Below are 13,305 nucleotides of genomic sequence, written 5' to 3'. Positions count from 1 at the left end.
TGATGTGTAAAATGAATGACAGCTTGGGGTTTAGTTGGATTTAGCACACCTTCTTCCATAGCTTTTTCTTATCACTATTAATTTGCCAAGTATTCACAAAATAGACCCACAGGGCTAAAGTGAAAAAAGTAGCTAAGTGTTCATCAACAGATGAAAGGATAAAGAGGATGTGATATGTACACACACACACACACACACACACACACACACACAAAATGGAATACTAGTTAGCCACAAAAAAAGAATGACAGAATGCCATCTGCAGCAACATGGACGGACCTAGAGATTATCATACTGAGTGAGGTAAGTCAGACAGATAAACACAAATATCATATGATATCACTTAAATGTGGAATCTAAAAAAATGATACAAATGAACTTATTTACAAAACAGAAACAGACTCACAGACTTCAAAAACAAACTTATGGTTACCAAAGGGGAAAGATCAGGGAAGGGATAAATTACGAGTTTCGGATTAACATATACACACTACTATATATAAAATAGATAATCAACAAGGACCTACTGTATAGCATGGGAACTGTATTCAATATTTTGTAATAACCTACAGGGGAAGGGAATCTGAAAAAAAAATTTATATATATATATATATATATATCTCACTTTGCTGTACACCCGAAACTAATACATTGTAAATCAACTATACTTCAATAAAATTTAAAAATAAAAATAAATACATATATTGCAATACGACTCAGCCATAAGAAAGAATGATATTTTGCCATTTGCAACAACATGAATGGACTTGGAGGGCATTATGCTAAGTGAAATGAGTTAGACAAAGACAAATACTGTATAATATCACTTATGTGTGGAATCTAAAAAGTACAACAAACTAGTGAATATAACAAAAAAGAGGCAGACTCACAGATACAGAGAACAAACTAGTGGCTACCAGTGGGGAGGTGAGGGGCAATATAAGGGTGAAGGAGTGGGAGGTATTGGGGGGTATAAGAAAGGCTCAAGGATGTACTGTACAACACAAGGAATATAGACAATATTTTGTAATAACTGTAAATGGAGTGTAACCTTTAAAATTGCATAAAAAATTTAAAAATTTAAAAAAGTAGCTGACACCCCAAACCAATGACTAATTTTGTTTGCCCAAAACATACAAACAACCACATGCTTGTTGCAACTGAAAATCCTGAATAACTCACACTTAAACTGCCCACATCTTATTCTACCTACTCTACGCTACTAAAATGTTGTTTATGGTGAAACAGATGCTATAGGCAGAGTTATCCTGTGGCCTAAAAACATACATATTAGTGCTCTCTAAACAGCTTTAACAAACAGAATAAGAAATAGTTAAAACCTGTCGCTCCAAAGATCGGGAAATGTATGCAGATTAATCCATCATTTTTTAGTTTTTATCATCATGAATAGAGTAATGCATGGAACATTTTTGTCGGTGATGGTATAACACTTTATTATGATGCTTAATTTGTTTTACATCCCATTTAATAAATTGATTGCTAATTACACAACCATTAGATGTGTAAGCCTTTCTCTATTCTTAACAAGTTTTAAATATGGTATATCTGAAGAGGGAGATAAGAACTCATTTACAATTGACAGAATTTAGTTACCAACTGATTACAGCTGAGATTGTATTTTATTTCCAGAGTAGTAAGTTAAGTTTACCATTTAAATGTCTGCGATGAAAAGCCTAATTTCATTTCAAATTCTCCGTGTGGAGAAAGCAGCAGTGCATTAAGGCTCTGAAAGATGTCCACAGTAAAAGACCTTTGGGAATGAAGTCAGCATGTTCTGCCATAAAGGAGATTTCATGGCACTGGCAGAGAACTGGGGATGGGGCTGGGTGGGTAAGGACAATATCCTTATGATCGTACGTACGTTCGATCGTACGTTCCTCCCCCTCACAATGATCTAATTCAAAGGAATATGCACAAATTGTCCAGATTTCTAAGGTGGTCTCCAGTCTCTTAATGGATTATACTCAGTACCTCATATGAGTAAATCTTTTTTTTCCTACTGCTGGGCCTAATTCTCATCAGTACAAAAAAGTAATTAGAAAGGCTATGTGACTACCATTGTCTTTATTTGTGTAATCATTCCCATCTATTGATCTAGGTATATTTAACAGACTCTCGGCTTATGCCTCCCATCCACAATTTTAAAATTCATTTTAATGTGTGCCTTTTCTCATTTCAGAAGAAAATAGCCACCCACAGGTTTTCTTCCAAACATGGTAAATGTGTACATTTATATTTATTTAAAAATCAGCTTTCTTCTCTCTTGATATGACCATTTTAGATTTGTAAAAATCAAAGCCAATTTTTGAACTCATTAAACTCATATTAATGTGGGCTTTTTTCTACATTTAAACTTTTTAACCATTCTTTTGCTGCTACAAGCACCTCACACCCAGCCATCCCAAGATTTTTAGTTATTGTTGTTGTTTTTCTAAGATGTCTTTTTTTGTCTTCTGTTCCTAGCTAGCATTATTTTCTGTGTCTCATGGTCTATCAATAACACTTGGTAAATACATAATACTTACATAAAGTGTATACCCTCGGGACTACAACATATCATAGACGTTAAATCTTACAGCATTCCTACAGCAATATGTCTCACTTCTCAGTTTGAAAAACAGACACACAACTGTGAAGGAACTTAACCAACATCATTCAGTATGTCAGCACCCAAGACCCCAGTATCCCTTGACCACTTTCCCTTCAAAAAAAAGAGGAAAAAACATTTCTGACCTGGTTTGAAATAACATCTACTAAAACACTGACTTTTAAACCTTTTTAACAGCAACAAATAGTGAGAAATACATTTTACATCCTAAGTACATATGTGCATAGATCTGAAATAAGTCTCACAAAAAAATATCTAAGCCTACTACACGATATAGTCTGATGTTTTCTTGCTGTATATTTTATTCAATTTTGTTTAAAAGTAATGTTAGTCATAACCTACTAAACAGACTTCATCATGCACTAATGACTTATTGCCCACCACTTGAAGACTACGCTGATAGAACAAATAGACTTTTCACACGCCACAAGGTAATGGTATTGGCTTCACTTATAGTAGGGTAAATCTTCATTAATTTTGAGGCCACTAGTACAGACTGTGGTAACTGAATCCGAACCAGCTTGAAATATATTTGGGGATAACCTACAAAGAAAGGGTTTGCTAAACAAAACATGATGTCAAGAAGATGGACGGGGTACTTAAACTCCCAGAACAAGATACTTCTAAGGTTTCTGGATCATTATTTAAATGCAGCTGTGTTGCTAATTACAAATGTGTGTTAATTCAGGTAATAGGACATCTACTCAGAAGAACCTTATTTGTTCTTAATCCAAAACGTTTTGTAAATCAGAATATTGTCTTTAATCTGAGCTCGCAGAATTTTAGTGTATCTTAACATTCAAATGCAAGAATGCTCAAAATAATAAAATCATGTTTTCAAATTTTTTTGTAGTTCATCCAAGTCATTTCTTTGTTTATAAATGTGCTCGAGGCCTCATCTAATAATAACAACAGTAATTGGTATACAGTTCATTTGTAGTGTTTTAAACTTTGGAAAACTTTTATTGTTTGAACTGGTTATAACCAGCAATCTTTGGATTACTGAATATTTTAAAAGCATGTAATGACATTTTCCAGACCCAAAAATGAAACTTAATATTTGGTTTGTGCCGCCTGTGACAGATTTCTCAATCCCATGAAGAAACCCAGGTGTCTGGCCTATTATGATTGCCCGTATTTTAGAGGTTCAGTCCACCCCTGCCATCCCCCCACCAAATCTGATAGATATGAAAGAAAATTTCAAGGTAAAGGACCAAGCCAAGTTCTGAAGTCAGGGTGTCCCACAACCTCCCTTATGTGGAGGTATCTATTAAAGAACTTAGAACAGATGTTTATCCTTTATAAACATTTAACATTTTAGCAAATTGAAGGCTTAGGAAGCTAAGGGAGCAAAGGACAGGCCAGGAAGTCAGTAATTCCTGGATGTGAACCTAATCTCGGTCCTATTCTGTTTTCGCTCTAAATCAATGCCAAATTCTTCACACCTCAGCTGCTTTATAGCAGGCAAGAATTATACTGCGGACAAAACTGTTTCCTGGGAATGTCTTAGGTTAAATGGTTAATATTACAGCCCTCAAAGGTGCTTCCACAAGAGGCAAAGCATTCTTCATACATATTATTTACCTTTTCTTTATATTAGGGAATTGAAACGGAATATCGGTGTCCTGCTAAACTGACCTTGAAAAGAGATCATTCTTTCCATCCCTAAATTCTTGTCCACTTTGGCAATGATCAGTTATTCAACCAATTGGGAAATTCAACCATGTGATCTTAAAGGTTTTTAAGGTAGCTGTAACACCTGTGAGTTGACCATTTTCAGGCAGCTAATACTTGGCAAGTTCAGGGCCCTTATCTTTATTTGTCCCCTCTCCACTGGGTCATCAACCTGAAGGAAATGCCCTCCTCACACACGTCTTGATTTGGCACCCTGTGGGAAAGTCAGTTGGTCCCTGTCATTAAAAGAAGCTCCGTTCTTCATACCACAAGGCAGCACATCCATATCTGGTTCTGCCGGCGCTGCTTTGGGCTCTTCAAAAGGCAGACTGCGTTTTCACTTTCTCCTAACCACTTCGTGATAAAAGCGCCCTGGTCCCTTAGTGGCATTTAATGAATGGTTGTCTCTCCCTGGATTTGGACTGTTGGCCTTTCTGACCAGTCATTAACTGGCAGGAAATGCCCTTCTCAGCAATCACTATTGTGTAAATAGAGCTATAAACTTTCAAAGGCCCATGCAACCCCAGACCCTAAAGCTGCACGTGTGTGTGTGGTGGTGGTGGGGAATCTTGACTGTAAAAGCACTGCCTTCCAAATTAAACTCAAACCACATGATAGTCCATAAAATATATAAAACACGCAGTCCAGTGACAGATTTACTGTGGCCCTAAAGAATAAAGCCAAAAAAATCTCTATACAGAAAACACTGCTACTTTTGACCCAAGTAGCCCCCAAACAGGAAGTTAAAATCAAATCAGCCAGCTGTGGCCTCACTAAGTTATGAAGGAGACCAGCGCAAACGGCATTTCCTGTCATTGCTTGTCACCATTTCTCACTGCCTCCGTCTGAACTGTTTTCATAGGTGGCTAAAAATACTATGGAAACTTATTTGGGGATAGATGGAAGGGCAATGAGGAGGGCTATTAGATGATCTAAGCTTGCAAGTGAAAAAAGTAACTTTTCCAAAAAATTTTCCTTAGCACAGGTCATACAACCAGTCACTTGAACTTCTGCACTTTTAATGAATACAGGAATAACAGACCACATTAGGAAAAGTAAAAGTGCTCAGAATCAGACATTAGATAGCCTAGATGTTTCCTGTTAATTTTGGGTTTATTTTCAGAACCACAATTTGCATGCATCTGATTAGTAAGAGAAAACTGCAGACTACAATATCCCAGAGAAGAGGAACTAGCTTCGTAAATTTGGTTTCTCTCTCCCTCGGACTCTCTGTCTCTTTCTCTCTCTCACCAGCCCACAACATGACTTGTGCAACTTCAAAGTATGTGCATGTATGAGAGCTCTCTAAGGGAATCACATTTTAGATCCTTTATTATTATCACCACACTCTTCACAACATATGGAGGTATTCTCTTCTTTTTCTAGCACTGTGAAATGCCAAGCCCTGTGTCACATTTCTCCAGCCTGTCAACTTCTCAGTCACAAAAGAGCTTTGGAGGGGAAGTTTCAGTCGGGAAGCACAAGCATTTTGCCCTCGTATTATTGCTACAGTATGTCCGAATGAGTCCCCCAGCAAAACCAGGTTTATCTCTCTGAGAAAGAGGATTAATAAATGGTAGCAGGGCAGCTAGTTGGCCAAAGTTCCGCCAAACTCTAATGTCTTTCTCAAAAAATGCCTTCCCTTGGGGAGCCTGTCAACCTGATTCCAGCCCAGACCCTGGCTTCAGAAAGCCGCAGAGCACTTATTGACACAGCCCGTGTCTGTGGCTGAGGCCACTGCTATAGGCATTCATGAAACAGATCAGATTACACGGCACCTCCTCGACCACGCCCCCCCCCATGTTTTTCTGCATATGAAGACTTTAGACATAAAATGTGACCCTATAATCTGTACTATTTTTCACTTCATACTTCTGCGTGAGCTAATAAGGTTTTTCTTGGTGCTATCCAATTACTTAGGAAAAATGCTGACATCAACGACTTAGGAGTTTAAATTTTTCTCAAAATCACTTCTGAAAAGAATCCACTTCTCTTCTTTGGAATCCTCATCTATCACAGATTCCAAGAATTTGGGGAAACATCAACGTGTTCTTTAACAAAATAGCACCCACAATTGGGCCAGTTATTGAATGCCTGCTTTTCAGAGGACAAACGCAAACTCCAGTTGGGTGCTGAGGTGAAATGTGATCTCTGCCACTGTGCCATGCCTCTGGTTGAGCGCGTTTCTCTATACGTTTTAAATAGAACTCAGAAAAACCACTATATAGTACATGAATCCAATCATAATAAAGCAGCCACCTTAACATTAGGTGACAATCTCATTTTCTAAGTTTGTAAAGCAAACAGCTGGGGAATTATACTAGGGGATGTATGCCCAAGCTAACATTGTACACGGTGCTTTTGTTCTGCTTTGTTTTGTTTTCCCGCGTGAAGGTTGAAGACTAAAAATAAAAGGTGAAATGCAAGCTCTCTAGTTCTTTCACTCTCATTTTTTGCTAACAGGCCACCCCCCCAAATAAAAACCCACCCCCTTGTTTGGTTTCTTCATGCCGCTATATAAGGAAAGGCTACAAAAGCTGTACCTAAAGACTGATGGTCCTCCGGGCACAAAAGATGATTGTGGTGGATCTGAAATGGCAGCTCTTGTCTCTTCCACTGTGTGGACTTTGCTTTCTGGACACAGTAAAAAGAGGCGCTATTCATACCTGTATCTTGGTAAATAAAAACCTATGCAAATTCACCCTCTAAATGGGCAATCAGTGTTTGACTGAAAATGAGACAGCTCTCAGTGTCCTTTTTGGGTTTTGTCTCACTTCATCACTTTCTAAACTATACATGACACGAGGCATCTGAGTCACGGTATTTCTGATTTTGTTCCTTTTTTTATCTGGTGAAATGATTTGAAGGACTGTTGCTACATAACTTCTTGTTGCAGACTGATTTCTCTGGGATGTGCTGGAGATCTACTAAATGCAACTACAGGTGACAGAAAAAGAGCAACTGGTTTTCAGGCTACTCCTCGAGGTCTCAGCCCAAAGGTTGCCATTTCTTGCTTTTCCCTGGACTTGTGAGAGAGCTGTTACCAATGCCTCCAGCAGGATATTCTGCTTGTTGTTGGGTTAATTTTTTTTTGTCAATCAAAAATAGATAACGCTACCTGAAATCACAGGAAGGCTGTTCATAAAATAAAAGAACAAGTTAGAAAGACTATTCTCCCATTTACTTAACCAAGTTTTACTGACAGCCTAGTATGTGCCAGGCACTGGTGATATGAGGTAAGGAGACCCAGGAACTTGCCTAATAAGGAGTTACTCATACATTCAAGGAAACCTGAATAAGCCTTAGAAACCATTTTCAGATTTCCACACCAGTTGCGGGCAATGCCAAGAAGCTCGAGATTCAAAGAATAACTGTTGGGGACAATTTTAAGCTAATTTGAGTGATCCACACTGGAAAACAAGATCCGCCAAACTGTCAGTCCCTAGGATGCCCCCATGGCCTAAGGAGATCACAGAGCCTGCTGGAAGTCTAATACCAACCTCCTGCAATTCTGCCCAGACTGCCTTTCTCAACTGGAGGCCCTTCACTTCTGGGCCCCTCAAGTTCACCCACTGTGTGGGCATAAAATGAACTCCTGCCTAACGTCAGAAACAAAGCACTCCTTCTACTCATGAGCCAACTTAATGCTGATGGAGGAAGGACTTAAGAGTGGACATAATATTTTAACAAGCGTGCCTAATTGATTCCTAAATCTCTCATTGGTCTCCTTTTTACCCCTTAACACTTTGTTCTCATGGCTATTATAAAGAGTTCTGGGGTTACTATGCTTGAGTTTCTTGAAAAGGATCATATATATATATAGAGGGAGAAAAAAGTATATATATATATACGTGTGTGACATACGTATGTGAATATACACAACATACATGTTATATACAATGTACATGTTATATACATTCATATGTATATTCACTTACATATACACACACACACACACACACACGTGCTTAAAGCAAGCTTCCTTTCATTTCTGTTTCCTCTTGAGTTGTGATCAATGTATCCTTTCTCTGAAAGTTAACTGACTGGAGTTGAACATACAGAGCCTCAGAGAGAATCATGTAATACAAGCATTTATTATGAATGCTTTTAAAAAAAGAAGCATTTTTTCTTTCATTCTTAGAGTTGGAGGATTGCTGTAAAAATAGGTATTTTTCCCATAATCTTCCAGGAATAAATCAATGCCCGGCTGTATAAATTGTCGTAAAATGAAGACTAGTTTGCACATGTGTGTGCTTTCATGTGTCCAGACAACTTGGGAGTACCTTTATTTCTCAAATAAAAATAAGGTCCCTCTTCCCAGATTGCATTATTTCTCCATCACTCTTTTAAAAACACTGTCACTCTATTTAAAACCAAGTAGAAGTAAATGATGGTTTTATATTGTCTTTACTAGAATGATCTGGAAAAAAAACTTTTCTGACCCCTTTTAGGTCACATGGATGTCATTAACACCCGGTAATGTAACTGATAACTTATTTATTCTAATTCTCGAAGGTGCCTTTCCAGCATTGTCATTTGGCTGTCTTGAGGCAATATATAACCGTTGAGGAAGAGCAGAATGCCACAGACCATCTGGATTCCTTAAGATCTAAAAGCCTACATTAATACAGATTTAATTGCTTTCTTTTGGATCATAATTTGTATTTGTTTGTTTTGGGTTGGTTGGCAATTAAACTACTTGCTCCCAAACTGTTTATTCTCTTAGAGGAAAAATGCCCACTTCATTTTATCTGAGGCACGGGTTTCTTTCTATTTTTTGGATCGAGAAGTGCGTCACACGTAGGGAGAGGCAAATTCCCCCAAAGAAACAAAACTTATTTCTACTTTCTTGACATCACATACATTTATAATGGGAAAAAAATCCATCTGTTCACCCTACTAGACATTGTTATAAGAAAACTCAACTGTATGGAAGCACCTTAACGAAGTCAAGGTGAGTGTAGCCTGACTGCTCTTTCAGACACTTGATAGTTTTAACATGGCAGTGACCATTATCTAACTTTAATTACAGGATCAAATTACTTGTCAAACATGGACTGTAACTTATTCTTGTCTGCTAGGCCCCAATCCCTGTTTGTAATCCTATCAGACAACGTGATTTATTTCGAAACAGAACAATTCTGCCACCTTCCTGAATTGACTGCGCTGTTAAGCAGGATAAGTGTACATTTTTCGGAAGGAAAATCTTCATCACGTTAGGGCTTCTCACTCTCTTCTTTCCTTCCCTTCCGTCTCGCATATAAAGACAGTCGGGTGGAGAACAAAACTGTACTTCCGACTACACTGTCAGCATCTGAACAGCAGCCCACATATGGCCACTGTTCCAGCACGTGCAGTACTGTACAGCCTCCAAAGACAAAACCTTTCTTCCCCAGGCTGCTGTGATTACTTTTTCATATGGTAGAGCTGGGCAGATAATAATACACCTACTGGTCAGAAGGATGAATTACACAAGTGCCTAGCACTGCGGTGAGAAGCAAGAGAACCCATTTGAGGCAAATAAAATGCAAGCAATTAGGGGGAATGCTGTTCTAAATTACTTCAAATTTTGAGGTTCTTGCCAGCTCACAAAAAACAGAAAATGTTCTGTTTAAATTAAAAGCTGAGCACGAAATCTGCTCCTCTGTGAGTTTACCGACTACTCATTTTTCTTTTTAACTCCACATTTATTAAGCACCTAATTTGTGCAAAGCATTGCTTAGGTAAAAGGTAGGTTCAGGAGATTACCAAAGAGAATTCAGATACCAGCTCAGAATCATAGGTTTTACCCCCCTTAAAAAGCAGCTGTTGTGAAATGCCTTCAGTGGACAGTTGAGGGAAAAAAAGGGACTTTATAATAGTCCTGGGAATCATTATGAGGGCTTAAAGCAGCGAAGGAAATTAGAGAAATGAAGTAGCTCTTAGAAATAGAGCGAAACATTCAGTCACCACCCCTAGCCCAGCACTATATCAATTCTCTCTCAAAATATTTTTTTTTTCTGACAAATTCCTTCACCTGTTTTCACACAAGGTCTCCAATCTCATCACTATATGAAGCCGCAGAACGTATAACTGGCAAAATGTCTTCCTAATGTCTCTGACACTAGTTCAGCTTGTCTGTTCTGGGCCCAAGGTTTAGCACCCACCCCAGCACCCCCTTTTTAAGGATGCATTTGGTCCAAAGTCATTCAGCAACAAGGCAGCACATGAGGAAGCAAAGCTTCATGAGCTGAAATCTAAGGATGTAATCACTAAAAACGTGGGAAGCTGCTTTTGGTCACCCCTGCTCTCTTGCAAAAATGCAAGTATCTATTTCTCTACCTGCAGGAGGAACTCTCCTTTCAGATGTGAAGCAATGAACTGCCCCAAACACTTCTCCCAACAATAATCTGGAAAACGGATTACATAGTAACTCCACTGGAAACAGTTAAGTTCTTTTTAGGCACACTACAGCATCTGGGCAGGAAAACTGCACCATTTCTAATACGTGCAAAACAATCTCTTTTCCCCCCGCCACTCCCCAGAAGCTTGCTTAATTTAATAACAGGAGAATCTGCCAGCCAAGTAGCTTCTACTGCTTTGGGAGAAGTCGAAAGTGGACAGAGGTAGAATAGTATCAGCTGGGCTGTGGGCAGAAGCCCTTTTAGGCTATGTTTAGGGAAGTTTCAATAAATATGAAAGCATCGCCCCAAAGTATTACATATTGAGAAACATTTTTAAAACAACTTTTAAAAGTATTTAAACATTAAGGGGCTTCCCTGGTGGTGCAGTGGTTAAGAATCCGTCTGCCAATGCAGGGGGCACAGGTTCGAGCCCTGGTGCGGGAAGATCCCACATGACAGAGCAACTAAGCCCATGCGCCACAACTACTGAGCCTGCGCTCTAGAGTCCACAAGCCACAACTACTGAAGCCCGCACGCCTAGAGCGCGAGCTCCGCAACAAGAGAAGCCACTGCAATGAGAAGCCCACGCACCGCAACGAAGAGTAGCCCCTGCTCGCTGCAACTAGAGAAAGCCCGTGCCCAGCAACAAAGACCCAACTCAGCCAAAAATAAATAAATAAATTTATTTAAAAAAACCATTAAGGACTAGATTTTCATAGGCAAAATGGAAAATGTGAATGTAACTAGAAAAATCTGAGGTCTCTGTTAAGCTTCATTGACAATATGCCTTTCATCAAAGGGAAAAAAACCTCAGGTCAATTGTATTAAACACCGATGTCTAGTCTTTTGTACAGCTATTTCAACAGTCTACTTTCCAACCATTATATCAGTAACCACCCAAAGACATTAAACCAGGGAGTCAACAGGGCGAAAAATTATCAACCATTTCAAAATTAAATCTTGCAGTAGTTTTGTTTTAATTGATGGTTTCCCATGAACTCAATACATGTGTAGCGTTAGGCTGTGGGGATCCATGCCCAATTCATAAACACTAGCATTTAAGGAACATCTAAGAAAAAAGAACTTTTGGAAAACACACTACCTTAATTACAGCAACAATAAATTCACCCTCACTGTTGTATCAATCTATACCAATCAATAGTCGGAAAACACACAGTAGGTCTACTAATGATAAAACTACACAATTGAATCACCTGAATGTTAACTTGGGTTGCTCGTCTTGATTTAATTTCATTTTCTGACCATAAGAGCTATTTGTGTGAACGCTAAAAATTAAAGTTACCTTTTCAATAGTCTCCTAAAATCTACCTTCAGGCCCTTCAGATGCCGGTAGTAAAAGCAAGCTGCCCAAATGTGTTGATCCAGAGTGGCAAGAGACACGGCTCAGCATGAAAGCTGGGGCACTGCCCACGATATCGCATGGCCACGGGGAAATGAGTGGCTAGAAGCATTTGCTGATAATATGCCATGCAAGTTCCTTTAAATTACAAAATGTATATCATATATAGGTTATATATGCAATATATATAAAGGAAGAAGAAGTAAAAAGAAAGGGAAAAAAGAAAGAAGGAAGCAGAACAATAAGACAGATCAAAGCCCTAAAATTGCAAAAAGTTGCAGGATTACTTTTCCTTCTCTTTGCCATTTTGAAAAGTAAAGTTTAAAAGGCATTCGATTTCGTCGGCGTCCTAGGAAGGCAGCCACGCTCAACAACCCCAACTCCTCGCCATCCTTACCTTCGGCTGCTACTGCGAACCCAGAGCCTAAGGGGTCCCGCTCTCAGCGGCAGCGGCGGGGGCAGCGGCAGCGACAGCAGCACATGCCATCTGTTAGCGGCAGAAGCAAAAGCAGCGCTGCGCGAGGTGGCCCCGGTGCCGGGAGAGCCTCTAGCAGGGGTGGATACTCAATGCCGCCATTTTAAAGCGAGGCTCCTGAAATCATTAGATATAAGCAAATTAAAGCCCGCCCCACCTACAGAACTTCAGGGCTGGGACGGGCAACCCGGCTCCGAGTCGGCCGCGGTGGGGTATAAAATGTCAAGCGAGAGACACGCACACGGGGACTCCAGGACGGAGGCGACAATCCCTCCGATCCCCTCTTCCCCCCACGCCCCGTGCTTTGGCGAGCCTCCTTTCGGGCCCAGAGGCCAGAAGATTTTCTTTTACTCGACTACTTCGGGGCCCTTCCCCGGGGCCGGCCGGCGGGCCGGGGAACAGCGGGGAACCCGGGCCGGCCCTCCCCGCGCCTCCCTAGCGCTTGGTTTAGTCCACTTGGAGCACACCTAGAGCTCCCCGGCTCCCCAGCGGCAGGCGGGCGTGGGGCTCCGGGCCGGGCTAGCGGCTGCCATGGCAACCCCGGTCCAAACCCCGCCCGGCCGCAGCCAAAGGCGTGCCCTCCGCCCGCCGGCCCCCGGCAGCGCCCGCTGACCCGGCGGCCCAGGCCCCTGCGGCGGGCAGGCCCTCGCCGCGCCCAGCGCCCGGCACACGCGCGGCGCGCCGAGGGCATGGCGCCGGCGAGGGGGCTTCGGGCGCCCGAACGGCAACTCCCGCCAAACTCCGCCGGGCAGTGGAGCGGCGCGCGGGCGCTCCCGGGCTGGGA

The 13,305-nt window shown here is 40.8% G+C and overlaps 1 protein-coding gene across 6 annotated transcripts in view; it reads right to left on the bottom strand.

The window, feature by feature from the left end:
* The window catches only part of MBNL3 (muscleblind like splicing regulator 3), a 127,960-nt gene that overhangs the window by 114,025 nt on the left and 630 nt on the right, over positions 1–13,305 (bottom strand). For 5 of the 6 annotated variants that reach the window (XR_003430968.1, XM_027097572.1, XM_027097573.1 and 2 more), the window contains exon 1: positions 12,444–12,697. The exons of the other annotated variant lie outside the window; for it this stretch is intronic. The gene's annotated coding sequence lies outside the window, so the exon portion shown is untranslated. Of the gene's footprint in view, positions 1–12,443; positions 12,698–13,305 lie in introns of those variants that run through there. 6 annotated transcript variants of the gene reach the window in all.

This window comes from Aethalodelphis obliquidens, unplaced genomic scaffold (genome assembly GCF_003676395.1).
Source record: "Aethalodelphis obliquidens isolate GAN/ISIS:26980383/991018 unplaced genomic scaffold, ASM367639v1 scaffold115, whole genome shotgun sequence".
Taxonomy (NCBI): Eukaryota; Metazoa; Chordata; class Mammalia; order Artiodactyla; family Delphinidae; genus Aethalodelphis; species Aethalodelphis obliquidens.
The sequence above is the reverse complement of the archived record's forward strand: the minus strand, read 5'-3'. Positions and strand labels throughout refer to the sequence as shown.